Here is a 16,542-nt window from a genome sequence, read left to right as displayed (position 1 = left end):
TTTTATTCACAATCAAAAATAAAAAAACATCAATTGTTTAAACTGAGAAAATGTACCATTTTAAGAAAAAAAATAAGGTTATTTTGAAATTGCCAGCAACACTTCATGACAGGGTCGTGTTTACCACGTCGTATCATCCCCTCTTTCACAACACTTTTTAAACATCTGGGAATGGAGGAGACCAGTTCCTGGAGTTATGAGAGAAGAATGTTTTCCCATTCTTGCCTGAGCATATACTGCTCTAAAACCTGGATATATTTTCAGCATCGATGGCTAAGGCTCCTCTTTATAGCCAGAACGTCCCTCTACTCTTTAGTCTGGAGGACATGCCACCCATGGTTGGCAAAAAGAATATCAAATTTAAATTTGTCTGACCACAGAACAGATTTCCACTTTGCAACAGACCATTTTAAATTAGCTTTGGCCCTTTGAAGAGGTTGGTGTTTCTGGAGTGTGTTCAGATGATCTAGATATGTTCTTTGCATGACAAAACTTTAACTTGCATTTTTTTTGGCAAGGACTGTGTAATTTTTGGAAGTATTCCTGAGCCCATGCAGTGATGTCTGACAGAATCATGACGGTTTTTAATGCACTGCTGTCTAGAGCCCGAAGACCAGGGGCCTCCAATATTGTGTTTTGGCCTTGTCCCTTGTGCACAGATATTTCTCCAGATTCTCAATATATTGATATTATGTACTGTAGATGATAATATACCTTTCGAGTCTTAATCTAAATTTTATGAGGAACATTATTTGTTCAACAGTTGTTTAGATGCAGTGTTTCACAAATTGGTAAGTCTCTGCCCATTTTTACTTCAGACTCCTTAAAGAGGAACTGCAGTCTGCACACATCATTTGTAATAAAAACATCTTTGCCATTCTGAAGCTTCCCTTCAACCATTTTGCATATTATTTTATATAAATATGCTGCAGAAATCTCCTTGCACGAAGTCTGGCTGCAGCCATTCTAATGATTGGCACCTGAAGCTTCTGACCATTTCCTGGACACACACACACACACCTTGCTTGCCTGCACATTTCTCCTCTCATGATGAATATTCATGGATCTCTGCAGTCTCCTGTTATCTCCACCCTCACCCAGCCCCCTCCAGCTCTGCAGCTCTCATTGGCTTTCCTATGACTCACCCCTCCCCCCCTTGCTGGCAAACTCTCACGAGAGTTAAGCCTGGTACACACGTACCGATCGTCGGCCGAATGATTGGCCGTCTTTTGTCCGAGGGCTGTCTTGTCTGTTGAAAAGTGCAAAAGACTGCACACGAATTTTGTCGGCCAACAACAGCCGACTACAGAAGTGATGTCATGTGATGGTTAACTTTCCTTGTCTTTTTTCTTTTCTGAGCATGCCCAGTCTTGCAAATCTGCTGTCTGTCGGCCGAAATTTGTACTGACTGGCGAACAATCGGCCGTTCTGGTGTTGGCCAACAAAAATTTTAATGCTTGCACGACAGATTCTGTTCGGCCGAAAATGCGCTGTCGGAAGCATCATACTAACAAGCCTACAATCGGCCGAATCTTTACGGCCGACAATCGGTACGTGTGTACGGGCCTTTAGTAAAAGAGCTGTGCATGATGTCATTCGCCTAGGCTAATTACCAGACAACAAAGAGGAAGTGGGCTGTATAAGGTATTTACTGGTAGAAAAATTTTTTTACTATCCAAAGGTAAAACAACAAGGGCAGAGGATTTAAGATTTAATAGATGGAAAGATGAAAAAAAGCCGGTTCACCGCGACCACTAAAGTCGCCTCATAAGGGGTGACTTCTAGCACGACTTGACGCGAGACGACTTTGTAGGACTTTGTATTTGGCCAATCAGAATATGATGTGTTGTGACCTAATTTCCCTTTCCTTTTTTTTTTTGCTGGCATTTATCGGGCATTTTTTGGGTGTCTTTGGAGGCAGGCATGTCTTTAGTGTCTGGGGGGGTCTAAAAAGTGTACCTGTGAAGTTTCAGCTCTGTAGCATGTCCAGAGCCCCAAAAAAATATAATTTTTCTTATAATTATTAATACAGCAGTGTGGGGGCTTCTCTACACCTTGCATTTTATATTGCTGGCATTTATCGGGCATTTTTTTTGGCGTCTCTGAAGGCAGGCATGACTTTTTTGGATTTAGTGTCTGTGGTGTCCCTGTGAAGTTTCATCTCTATAGCATGTCCAGAACCAGAAAAAAAAGCATTTTTCTTATAATTATTAATACAGCAGTGTGGGTTCTGGACATGCTACAGAGCTGAAACTTCACAGGTACACTTTTTAGACCACCCCCCCCAGACACTAAATCCAAAAAAAGTCATGCCTGCCTCAAAAAATGCCCGATAAATGCCTGCAAGAAAAAAAGCCAGGTGGAGAGAAGCCGCCACACTGCTGTATTAATAATTATAAGAAAAATGATTTTTTTTTGGGGGGTTCTGGACATGCTACAGAGCTGAAACTTCACAGGTACACTTTTTAGACCCCCCCCCCAGACACTAATCCAAAAAAAGTCATGCCTGCCTCCAAAAATGCCCGATAAATGCCTGCAAGAAAAACGGCCAGGTGGACAGAAGACATATTCATGTTTTAATAAAAATTATAAGAAAAATGCTCTTTTTTTCTTGTTCAATACCATTTTTATTGAAAGTCGGATTACAAGTCAGATCACAAGTCGCTTCAATTAAGATAAGGAGGTGACTCCCATTGAAGTATATGGGACAAGTCGGAGCACAAGTCGCCTCAAAGTAGTACAGGACCCTTTTCTGAATTCGGAGCGACTTCAGTAGTGCCAATTAAGACGGCACTGATTGATTAACATTGCTTTTGTTATGTCAAGCGACCTGGGGCGACACAAGTCGCCTCATAAGTCACCCTAGTGTGAATGGGCTCTAAAAAAGATATGGGGATCGGTTTCTGTTGTGTGCAGAGTTGGTGTTTCTCATTCGGAGTAAGCAGGCCATTTAATCTGATTCAGATTGCCCCTCTGACATCATCTGTGGTTTATTGACCACACACTGTTCGATCTAACTGTACAATCTAATTTGGATCTACCATCAGCTATGTATTGAAAAGGCATGACTGATTTGATAAAAGGGTTTCGCTCATAGTACATACAGTATATCTGGTAAGTCTATGGGATATTGTACAGAGATTGTATAATGTATTGCCAGCAGAATGTTCTGCGTTGACTAAACTTTAACTTTGTCAGCTGTTCTTGATGTGACCTGCAGATCCGAAGAATCCATCACTTTATATAGACTGACACAAGTATTCCTGGAAAGCAGCCTATATATATTGACTCTTTGTTCATGTAACTATTCTTCTAGTCTTTGAAAGATGTGTCACTATAGCAATACTGACACAAATCCAGCATTGCATTATGTTTATAGTGGGACTTTATTTATGGCTTTGAATAGTCTGACAGAATGCATTTGATTGTTTTTGAGGAGCTCTTCTGCCATTGGAGAGGTGTACATTTTCTAACCAGCTTTTTTGTATTGTACTCATACTGCCACCAAGTGGTGTGCTATTTTATTGCAATGAATAGAACCTCATTGCTTGCTTGAATGTTTTAGCCCAAAGAGGTAAAAGGCAAGTTATTGTAGAATTTAGGAACCAATTACTGTACTGCAATCCAGGAGCCATTAGGCATTTGTAAGCAGTCAGGGGATTTTTGCATCAAAGTAAGTGCTAGCTGTAATGTTTTAGCACTAAGGGTTACCTGGCTCCTGGGAATGTTACAGTCTTAGAATAAACTATTGAATGTACGGTGCACACTTAGACACACATCTGCAAAATGCAAGCCTGCATATCTGTACGATTCTGCATTTAAAGAGAAATTTTGAGATGGTCACTTAATAAATGCACAAAGTGTAAGCTAAAATTATTTTGTGTCCATTGAGGTATACGGGAAATATTTAGCCTTCGGGTTATATTGCTGCAGACAGGAGGGTTGGTCACTGCCAAACAAACTTTATGCAAACCCAGGATTATTCCCTATTCTACCATCAGTAGAATAGTACCACCAATTTTTGGCTACAGCTTGTTTTCTTTGCTTTTTATATTCAATGTCTGTACGCCACTGCTGGAGCTCTATCTTTTCAATTTCAGCTATCTAGCACCGTTGTCTGGAGTCTGGCCTTTGGAGTACAGTGTCTAAACCCCGCTGGACTGAACATTGCAGGAATAGCCTGGAAGTGACTGTTGAATTCTATCTGAAGGGTAGTCCAGGTTGACCCCAGGTCACTTTCCACTAAGAGCTCCCTACTGCTGGAGCGTAGTCATGTTGCCTTGTACTCTTGGAAGTCTGTGCCATCCTTTTGGCTGAGGGTTTTAGTATGGTCGTGCAAAGACTTCATGACCGAAATCTCCCAGTTATTTGCTGACTCTGAATACAGGACTACAGAACATTTGTGAAGAAGATTAATTCTCATTACCTTCAATGGACAATGTCTCTTTTGACTGGCTTTTGATAATATTATCAAGGACGCTACTGCCATAGCACCCATCTTCCTCAGTGCAGGATGCCTAACAGATTTCAGTGCCCCCCCCATCCCATCCCAGGCTTGGCTGCCAGTCCACCTGCAGGGTCTGGACCTCGGTCTGCCAAATCCTCAGACAATTCTTCCTTGGCATGAAGGTGCACTATTTCTTCAGTGGGGGGACGTTTGTTAATCTTTGTGGATGTTTGGACCTCAGATGCTTTGGTGCAGGAGATGGTTTCCCATGTGTACAAACTGGAGATTTTGCTCTCTGCCCCCTTTCTCATATTCACCTCGTATCGCAGCACAGATCAGCATATCTCCATTGAGCCATATTGGGATTTCTAAACCAAGTTTTCAGGGGTTTTACTTCGACCTGTTCAGTGTTCCCAAATGCAAAGCTGGCATCCAGATATCCGAATCATATAACTGCTCATTCAGGTTAAAAATTTTCACATGGAATCCACCAAATCTGCCATTGCCTACTTTCACCAGGGCTACTTTCTGGGTTCTGTGGACAGAATGCTCACCTTCTTATCCCCATTTTCCCAGCATATCAGCGATTCCTATGCATGGTGGTAGTAGAATGGGTTATCCTGGACTGGCATACAGTATTTTTGTTTTACCAGTGTTAAAGTGGTTGTAAGAGCTGAAGGGTTTTTTTTTTTTTACCTTCATGCATTCTCTGCATAGAGGCAAAAAACCTTCTTTGTGCTGCTCCCCACCACAGCCTCCGTAATACTCACTCGATCTAGCAATGTGCATGGGCTCCTCGGCTGTCCCGGGTCTCTCTTCCCTCATTGGCTGAGACACAGAAATGGGAGCCATTGGCTCCCACTGCTGTCAATCAAAGCCAGTGAGCCAATGAGGATAGAGCGGACCCTAGCTGCAGCTCTGTGTCTTATGGGCACATGGAGCAGGGCTCGGGAGCAAGCATGCACCAGTGCCCCCATAGCAAGCAGCCACTGTCAGTCTCGCAGGATTCTGTGGATGTGTGGCATTAGGGATCTCGCCTTCATTACCCTTCAGCTTGCTGTTCCGGGCACTGGTCAACGGGGAGGAGCCAGGAGTCCCGGCGGAGGACCTGAGAAGAAGAGGATCTGGGCTGTTCTGTGCAAAACTATAACACAGAGCAGGTAAGTATTACATGTTTGTTATTGAGAAAAAAAAATTAACACTTTAAGTCTTCTTGTATGCAGTGTAACCTGAATGTTATACTTCTTGTGTCCCTCAATTACTTCCTAGTAAAGGTTTTTATGGGGAGTATAAAAGATCTATTAGGGCAGGCTTTGCATGAAAAGGCTTGCTATACAACTTCTGCCCAGCCTGTCCAAACCCATGTTCTGCCAGCATTCTGGAAAGCAGAAGGTGCATGTAAATATCTGGTGTAAAATTTGAGGATGGGCTAGCTAATCAAAGTGTAGGTTCACCTTTACAGAAAATGATGTCCAGCATTGGGATGCATCTTCACCGCTCTAGGAATTTGAAATCCTCCTGGCTTTCCCTCTTCTCCAGGACAGGCTAGACTGATTCTGATTGGTCAACACTGTCCACGTGATGGTGCTGACCAATTAGAATGCCTCTTGTCCATACAAGCTCAGAGGTAAGAATAAGAGATTAAGCTGCGGGGATTCAAATCCCCTGACCGGTAAAGTGGCATCCCAGTGGCTGACCACAAGGGCACATGGGACACTGCTACAGGGAGACCGTGAGGGATGTGGACCTGTGTAAGGTCACCTTCCAGATTTTCTGCAAAGCTGAACCGACAGTTTAAGAGCCACCCTCTGAGCTGTACACTGGACACCGTATGCACCTGCCCTTTGTCAGTGCGGGCAGAGCACAAACACAACGTGGCTTTGGACACCTTTGCTAATTGCTAAAAGCTGGCAGTGCTTACCTGGCTTTTTCAAACTTTTGCAGTTTTTTAAAGTAAACAGGCTTGCCTAGTATTATATTTTTATCATGTCATTTAGGATTTAGATTACATTGTTTGGATTTTGGCCTAATCTTAAGCAGTATCTATTTACCGGTGTTAATTGGCAAAAGCAATATCTTTTTTTTTTCTGCATCCGATAAGCCCCTCTCTCAGAGATCAATGTGAATAGAAAAAAAAAAGCAGGTCCAAAGCAACAAAACTAATTTCAGATGTAATCGGTTTCCTCTGAATGTATTTGAAAGAATGCGTATTTCCTTGTGGATCAGTTTGACACGCTGTTCACAAACCCTTAATTGGGTACATATGAACTCTTGGATATGTTTGCAATCAATAGGTTTGAGCTCCCTCACAAGGCAGTTTGAACTTTTGCATTGAGTTATTGCTCATGCAGCAATGGACAGTAGTTTGAGTCAACTTGTTAAAGCAACAACTATGGCATTCTTGTCAAGGCAGTGGTCCTCGACTCACAGATGGTAAAACTTGTGTGTTGTGGAGTGCTAAACGTATGCTCAAAGTGACTGGTACTGCACTAAGACACCAACTGTCAAAAAGGCAACTGTTTTTTTGGTGAGCTGGATGATTCCGAGGAGGAAGATGTCTCTCCTCTTATCCTAAAGGGGATGGGAACATCCTAATTAGTTGTTATATACAAGAAATGTGTGAAAATCCTCTGCGTAAAAGAATGAAGCTTCAAGATTAAGTTTTCATCCCTGGAATTCATGTAATCCCCGAGAAATAGTAAAAGCTAATAGATTTTTTAACTTAACACATACCTGAAAATAGATTTAGGGGGAGTGATCCTTCAGTTACTTGGACACTTCTTGGATGACTAGTATTTCTTTTTTTCTCAGAGTAACTTAAGAGTTCCCCTTTTCAGAATAGGTGAACAGGCACCATACACCCTCCCTACGCCCCTGATCCCCTCCATAGGGGCTGAGCTGTCAGTGCTCACACAGCCAGTGCAGTAGTCCGGGCATTTGAAATGCCCGCTTCTCACCCCCTATTATCTTGAGTGCTTCCAAAACCAGAGCAATGTTCGGTGTTGAAGTTTACCAATCAGAATTGTTCTGATCTATCCCGGGAAGCACCGCAGAAAGGATAGGGTGTATTTCAAGTCCCTGGCCCACTGCCCCAACTGTATGGGCACTGAGAGCTCATCACCCATGTAGGTAAGTGCAGTGGGAGATGGGAAGGGTATACAGTGTTCACTTTTCTGAAAAGATGAACTTGACTTTTTAAAATAAAACTTTACTTTGGCTAAAACATTGATACATTTCTAAACCCATTTCACACTTGTGCAACTTGTCTTGTGACATCACATCCCATGATTTCCATTTATCCCTGTGTAACTTCAAATGTAGTCCCTCCACTACTTATTTGTTATTTATTTCAGGTACTTATATAGCACTGTCAATTTACGCAGCACTTTACATATACATTTACATCAGTCCCTATCCACAAGGAGCTTACAATCTAAGGCTGGCCATACACTATACAATTTTCTTGTTCAACTTTCCTTTAGATTTACCAAAACCATGTAATATAGGGTCAAACCTACAAACTTTCAATTTGTATGCAATCAGGCAGGCCCTTGTACTACATAGTTTAAGGTAAATCTAAAGGAAATTGAATAAGAAAATTGTATAGTGTATGGCCAGCCTAAGGTTCCTGTAATGTGATAAGAAAAAAATGCACTGGAAAATCAGAAAAGCTGCAACCTTAGAAAATGTATAGTGAAAAGTGGTGTATCAGGTGTGCTAAACTGCTCAATAATGTGTCTAAAATATACATATAATAACAAATCAACAAAAATGGTGATGGTATAAGAAGACAAACCTATCCAAAAATTGAATATACCAATTATCACTGAATCCGGTTTGAAAACATGGTGACAATAAATCTATCAATCAAAAAGTGAGTCCATAAGTGAAAGATAAATGTCCAACAATATGTTCAACTGACATGCATGTGAGCAAAATCCAAAAGTGCAAAATCCAAAGTAGATGTGAACAGTGAAGCCTCCACCGTGATTGGATATGCCCCTTACCAGATAAGAACAACACAAGGGCGTATGTGTTATCAAGATCCTAAATACTGCCAGGAAAGATAGATACACCCACCAGATTCTTTCACACAGAGAATTAGGTCAGCCTCTTACCAGATGGCACATAGTTGCAGGCATGAAAGGGTGTCTGATGTCTACATTAGCAGCTTTCCATGCTCCCTGGGATAGATGGATCTTTGAAACTCTGGTCCTTTGGATGTAGTCCCCCCGGTGGCCATAAAAAGGAAACCGCTGATAGTGTAATACTTCCAACAATATTTTATTTAAAAGAAGAGTATGCACTTACAGTGTGTCGCCTTGTGTGTGGCATCAATAGCGTGAAATACCGGAGGGGAGATGTTAGTGAGCTGTGGCTGCCTGCAGTGCGGTCCGCGGCGATGGATCGTGACGTTGCCGCGCTCCTCTGACGCGTTTCCTCCTCGACGGACGTCAACTGAGACAGGAGATGGCTCGCAACGTCACTTCCGCCCTTATATTGAAGGCTGTATCAATTTTTTTCTCTTGAGAATTATATAATGTATCAATTTTTTTCTCTTGAATTATATAATTCTCAAGAGAAAAAAATTTATACATATGATTCTTTGCTGTGCACCCTCACTTTATGGACTAAGATGTACCATGAAAGAAGTTTGTAATAGTAGGGAAGCCTGTTCGTGAGAACGATAACAGCAATCAATTCACATATGTGTTTAAATTTTTCTTCTAATGATTTTATAATGTTTAGATACATTTTAGGCTGTATATGATTGGAGGCTCAAATCAGAAGATACACTTCCGGGTTTTCTTATCGTCATGGTTTTAAATAATTTTATTCGTGGAATATATTAGAATACCCACCCGTAGTTTTTATATTTAGCATATGACATAGTTATTGGTTTTATTCCAGCAATATGATAAATATACATTTGGTACCTTCTGTGCAGACACCAGAAATGCTTCCTTTTAGCCATCAATATAAGGGCGGAAGTGACGTTGCGAGCCATCTCCTGTCTCAGTTGACGTTCGTCGAGGAGGAAACGCGTCAGAGAGGAGCACCGCAACGTCACGATCCATCGCTGCGGACCGCACTGTAGGCAGCCACAGCTCACTAACATCTCCCCTCCGGTATTTCACGCTATTGATGCCACACACAAGGCGACACACTGTAAGTGCATACTCTTCTTTTAAATAAAATATTGTTGGAAGTATTACACTATTCCTTTTTATGGCCACCGGGGGGACTACATCCAAAGGACCAGAGTTTCAAAGATCCATTTATCCCAGGGAACATGGAAAGCTGCTAATGTAGACATCAGACACCCTTTCATGCCTGCAACTATGTGCCATGTGGTAAGAGGCTGACCTAATTCTCTGTGTGAAAGAATCTGGTGAGCGTATCTATCTTTCCTGGCAGTATTTAGGATCTTGATAACACATATGCCCTTGTGTTATTCTTATCTGGTAAGGGGCATATCCAATCACGGTGGAGGCTTCACTGTTCACATCTACTTTGGATTTTGCACTTTTGGATTTTGCTCACATGCATGTCAGTTGAACATCTTGTTGGACATTTATCTTTCACTTATGGACTCACTTTTTTGATTGATAGATTTATTGTCACCATGTTTTCAAACCTGATTCAGTGATAATTAGTATATTCAATTTTTGGATAGGTTTGTCTTCTTATACCATCACCATTTTTGTTGATTTGTTATTATATGTATATTTTAGACACATTATTAAGCAGTTTAGCGCACCTAATCTAAGGTCCCTAACTCACATTCATATACTAGGGACAATTTAGACAGGAGCCAATTAACCTACCAGCATGTCTTTGGAGTGTGGGAAGAAACCGGAGTACCCCGAGGAAACCCATGCAGGCACAGGGAGAACATGCAAACTCCAGTTAGGTATGGTTGGGATTCGAACCAACGACCCTTTTGCTGCTAGGCGGAAGTGCCAACAACTCCACCACTGTGCCTCCCATACTCTGGTCTGACTTTGATGTTACTTGGGGTCCATAAACCTCAAGATTACACAGGCATTGCTTAAGTCACACAAGTGTGAAAGGGGCCTTTATCTTGTGGGGTAGGATTTTCTAATACTGGCAACAATTACAATTTAGTTTCAGGCTACAGAGTGTTCCCAGAAATTGTATCCACTGCTCAGAAGTACACAGAGCTTGAGGTCAACTTTCAGGCAATCCCTGCATTGGCCCTAGGTTTGTAGCTGGGAGGTCTTTCACTTTTTGCTGTGGTATTTGCCAAGGTCATTGTATGGCTAGAGACCCAAGGATACTTCTTATTACTCTGGGATGGAGTGTGTGATATCACCCGCCCTCCCTCAGCTGTAAGATTGAGGACGTTAGCGCGATGTCTTTTCTCTGTATGTACAGAACAGAATCAGGCAAGAGATCTACAATAAAGTTACTAACATATATAATGGGTTGGAGATTGGGACTCTTTCACAAGGGTGGATCTGCCGGATCAGCGGGGGGAATCTGTTCCCTGAGCAGGCGGATGACTGGTCCATGTCTGCTCCGCTTATGCAGAGCGGTCATGGACACAGCACACTTTCTTCTATGGGCGGTGGGACCGAAACAGACTGCCTGACTGTTCTACATTCGACTGTCACCTGATCCAACAGACAGATGGGAAATGAATCCCCCATCCATCTGTTTTTAGCAGATCAATGTCAGTGGGTGTCAGCAGACATGTCTGTTTACATCCACCGCTCCATAGAGGGCAATAGATGGTCTGTACGGGTCTGCCTAAAAAACAAATAGGCGGACCCGATCGGTCTGCCAATGTAAAAAGGAGTCTAGGTTTTTTTTTTACTTGAAGAGAAGTGGAAAATTACCCATCACCATGTTCCTTACTAGCACGATTGCTGACCACAATGAATGGGATTAATTCAACAAATCAGTTTTACCCGTTATCCCAGCATTGTAATTTAACATGTTCTTCAGCTGTATTAAAGCCGGCAGTATTACGCTTGAGCACCTTTTGTGTATTTACTTTTACAGATTTATTTTACAGGTTATTGGTTACCTGCCACTGACTTCTGTAAGGATAACATTTGTCGTGGGCAAGGTAAATAATGGCAATTCTCTTACTGGTTTTTTTTATGTTATATTGCAAATAAAAGGTCACAGACAAGAAATATAACAGTCCATTTGTCAGTAATTAGTGTGAAGTGTACCAGAATGATCAAACAAATATTTACTCTTCATGTTTGCTTCCAGTTGGCACTTCTTAAAGCATATCCAGATGGGAGATTTTTGACAACTTTCCTCTGATGTGTTCAGCGCACACAGAATCCCTCCAGATGGAGACTACAGGAAGCATAGGAAATATCCGCTCTACCCAGACAGCCTAGCATGGTGCATTAATGAAGGATTCATACAAATGTTGTATTCATTGAGAACCGATCACTTAAAGTGGTTGTAAACCCTTACATACCTGGTCAGGTGATACATAAGAGGATTTGTTTCATATATGTGTAAGTTGTACCTGTTTATCTGCAGTCTTCTCTACATTTGTTCAAAGTCCAGAATTTATAAAGCTTGTCTAAACTCAGAAAAAAGGGGGTGGAGTGCTGAAATGACACACTGCAGAGCTCAGTGAGTACTCACTCAGTGAGAGGTGATTGGAGGGGAGGGGACCCTCTACACAGGTACAGAGCTTAGGCTTTCAATCAGCTGGAGGTCCCTTCCCCTGTCACATTTTTTAACTTTGTGTAAGTGTAGCACCCTACAGGTAGGTGCTAGGTAAAAGTTTAGTGGGGCCTTGGCTACCTAACAGCAGGGCCATGATTTCAGCTGGCTGTCATGTCTTCCAGGTGTGTCTGATGAGAGGGGAGTCTCCCCACTGGCTCCATGAGAGGATTCTCACTGGACAGTGGAGGAGACCCAATCAGACACACTCAGGCCTGTATCTAACCCAGAAGGCAGATTCTGCCACAAAGGATTCTGGGAGTGGGTATAAGTTCTGAAGGAACGCATGACGCAGCATCTTTGGCAGGAAGCAGAGTCCCAGGAGGGAGAGTACGGCTGTCTCTCCTCCTGTCAGAGGAAGCGGGTGTTCCGGGTGGTGGCCTAGGAATCCAAAGAGTGCAGAGCTGAGCTGCAGTGGGGATCCGATGTGCCGAGAACCAGCGGAGAGAGAGGGGTCCAGTTCCAGGAAAACCTACAAAGGTCGTGAGTACTGTGGACTGCCCCTAGGAGTCTGCCTAGTGTCAGAGGGGACCACTCCGGAGAAGGTTCTAGGGATCCAGAAATCAGCTAACTGTTAAAGGGGGTACCTAGTCAGAGGACCCTGAAGTGTTAAAGGGGGTACCTAGTCAGAGGACCCTGAAGTATTAGATTGGGTAACTAGTCAGAGGACCCTGATGAGTCAGTGTACAGTGTGAAGTGTACAAAGTTGAGAGTTGCAGCAGCACAAGTAGTGATAAGGAGCTATCTCAGCCAGTGAAGGGTTGGAGGGAGCTGTTCAGTGACTTTTGAGCTAAACCGAGTATCAAGAGTTCTACAGTCCTGGAGCTTCTGAGCTAACAAACAAGTTAAAGTCGAGGTTTCAGCACTAATTCAGTCAAGAAGCATTTGAAGCGTCAGGAAGCACTGGTCGGCATTCAGCTGGCACTAAGACGGCGTTAGTGAGCATTTTTTGTACAAAGTCCCAGTTAAGCCTAGAGGAGCCAGAGGAGTATCCTACTCATTCCCTTCTCCCATCCCCTGATCTGGCCAGTTAATTAGCAGAGGGGGTTGTTAATCAGTTTCAGCTGTTTTGGTGTTAAAATTAACAGGGGCACTAGATGGGCAAAAAAAGATGACCTCCAAAACAGAATGGTTTTACAGGTGGAGGCCACTGAAATTTGTTTCCCCTACTAATCTTTTCTGACTGTTTTTTTTTTTTTTACTAGTTTTGTATTTGGCTAGAATAAGTGTCACTACTGGTAACATGAGGCAATACCCAGAGGCGGGCTGGCCCGGGGGGCAAGGTGGCAATTTCCCCCCGGGCCGGTCTAATCCCCCTCAGAAAAGGCCGCTCAGTTTGGGGTCAGTCCCGCCGTCCGTCGGTACGGTATGTCGCTAGTCAGTGAGTCACAGTAACAGACACGCTGTCACTTCCTGCCCTGGCCCTGCCCTGGAGACCTGGTTGCTAGATCACCGGCCGCTTAGCGTCTAGCAACCAGTGACGTAGCGGTCTCCAGAGCAGAGAGGAGAGGAGACCCATCATGCAAAGCACCGTCGGCCGTCCTCCGCGCCGATCACTGGCCCCAGCCGCCCGGCCCCTCCCACCTCCGGCTCCTCCCTCCATCCCATCAACGTGGGGCCGATGCAGAAGAGGTGGCTGGCCTGGCCTAGTAAACTGCAAGTCTGCAACGGGCAACAGCGGCGGATCAGCGGCAATCCAGATTGATTCTAGTGAAGTTACCTGCTGCGGTGCGGTGGACAGTGTCTGTGAGGTGGTCGGGACTGGAGAAGAGCAGCGGCAGCCAGTGAGTGACAAAAAAAAAAAAAGTGACATGTGGACATTTTTAATTCCCTGTACTTTCCCCCTGGCACTGTCACTCGGAGAAGAGCAGCCAGTGAGTGACCAAAAAAAAAAAGTGACATGATGTGGACATTTTTTCCCTGTACTTTCCCCCTGGCACTGTATACAGCCTGTATATTGATGTATAGCTGTTCCTGGCACTATATACCTGTCTCATACCTGTATTATACAGGTATGAGACAAGTATTTAGAGCCAGGAGCAGCTATACATCAATATACAGGCTGTATACAGTCCAGTTAAAGAGGTTGTAAACCCTTTTTTTTTTTTTTCTTTTTGACCCTGCAAGAGAGACATAATGAGCTAGTATGCATCGCATACTAGCTCATTATGAAATACTTACCTTAGAATGAGCCCCCGCCGTGCCGCCCGTTTAGCTGGATGACGGGCGACATGTCCAGTCGCCTGTCTTCCAGGATCGCGGCATCCGGCCATCTGATTGGCCGGAGCCGTGGTGACATCACTCCCGTGCACAAGCGCGGGAGCCGACGGTCACGGCACGGATCTCTGAAGAAATGGCACCAGCGGCCGGTCCTTCAGAGCGCATGCGCCAGTAACGTCACTGGCTGCATGTAAGGTAAATATCTCCTAAACGGTACATGTTTAGGAGATATTTACACTACCTATAGGTAAGCCTTAATAAAGGCTTACCTATAGGTAAAAGTGTCAGAGGAGGGTTTACTTCCTCTTTAAAGAGATATTTACCTGACATGCAGCCAGTGACGTCACTGGCGCATGCGCTCTGAAGGAACGGCCGCTGGTGCCGTTCCTTCAGAGTCCGGTGCCGTGACTGTTGGCTCCCGTGGCTCTGGCCAATCAGATGGCCGGATGCCGCAATCCCGGAAGACGGGTGACTGGACATGTCGCCCGTCATACAGGTAAGCGGGCAGCACGGCGGGGGCTCGTTCTAAGGTAAGTATTTCATAATGAGCTAGTATGCTATGCATACTAGCTCATTATGGGTTTCTCTTTCAGGTTGCAGCAAAAAAAAAAAAAAAAATATTTTCATGGGTTTACAACCTCTTTAAAGGTATTGGGTCCCCGAGGTCCCCTAGGGCTCCCCCTTGTGTCATGGGAGCGTAAGCTGGCCGCAAAGGAGGAGGTCACATGTGTAGATCTCAGCCAGGGTTCATGCTGGGACTTGCAGTCCTTTGCTTTTGGGGATGTAATCCCCCCAAAAGTGAAGGACTACAGGTCCCAGCATAAGCCCCTCAGAGCTCAGCATGTGTCACCCACCCCCGATCCCCCAACTAGTGCAGGACTACAGGACCCATTCATCCAGCTTAACCACTACCAGACCGCCCACCGCATATATAGTGTGGCAGGGCGGCCTGGCTGTGCAAAATCACATACCGATGCGTGATTTTGTGCACGGGTTCTAGGGGACGCGACACAGCGGGAGCCAATCAGCAGGTCACCTGCGATCATGCAGGAGAATGACAGAACGGCGGTCTGCCTTTGTAAACAAGGCAGACGGCTGTTCTGTCACGGGAAGATGGAGATCTGTGTTTCAGCTGAGCTGAAACACAGATCTTTTTATTTTCTCTAGTACATCCATCCCCCACACAGTAAGAAAGCATTCCCTAGGAGCAAACTTAACCCCTTGATCACCCCTAGTGTTAACCCCTTTCCTGCCATCGTCATTTATACAGTAGCAGTGCATTTTTTAGCACTGATCACTGTATTAGTGTCACTGGTCCCCAAAAAGTGTCACTATGTGTCAGATTTGTCCGTCGCAATGTCGCAGTCCCACTAAAAAGCTGGGCATGGATGGTGAGTTGATTCGGTAGTTCAGCGGGCCACTTGACCGGACTTGCCCCCCAGGCTTAAGGCTGCCAGCCCTCCCCTGGCAATACCTGGACCATATAGAGGTTGCACAGGCATTCCAACTCCTCAAGGATGGCACATCAATACATGCCATTGCCAGAAGATTTGCTGTGTCTCCCACCAGTCTCAAGAGCATGGAAAAGATTCCAGGAGACAGGCAGCTACTCTAGGAGAGCTGAACAGGGCCGTAGAAGGTCCTTAACCCATCAGCAGGACTGGTATCTGCTCCTTTTTCCAAGGAGGAACAGGATGAGCACTACCAGAGCCCTACAAAATGACCTCTAATAGGCTACTGGTGTGAATGGCTCTGACCAAACATTCAGAAACAGACTTCAGGATGGTGGCTTGAGGGCCCAAAGTCCTCTAGTGGGCCCTGTGCTCACTGCCCGACACCGTAGAGCATGATTGGCATTTGCCATTGAACACCAGAATTGACAGGTCCACCACTGGCACCCTGTGCTGTATTTTCCGGTTTAACTTTAAAGCACAAAGCATCCCCGATCTTCCTCTTCTGGGGTCCCCTGCTGTCACTTCTGGCTCCCCGTGATGTCTGAGTGCCCCTGTAGCAAGCTGCTGGTTTTAGGGGGCACCCATTGGGGCTTAATTCTGAGCCACACTGTGTGTGATTTGGCCCCACTCTCTCATCACTGGATCCCGCTGCTTTCACGATAGAGAGTGTTGTGCCGCTGGACCACATGCCTTTGGATCGAG

The sequence above is a fragment of the Pelophylax lessonae genome (assembly GCF_965119305.1).
Source record: "Pelophylax lessonae genome assembly, chromosome: 1".
Classification (NCBI taxonomy): domain Eukaryota; kingdom Metazoa; phylum Chordata; class Amphibia; order Anura; family Ranidae; genus Pelophylax; species Pelophylax lessonae.
This window is presented reverse-complemented; position numbering follows the sequence as displayed.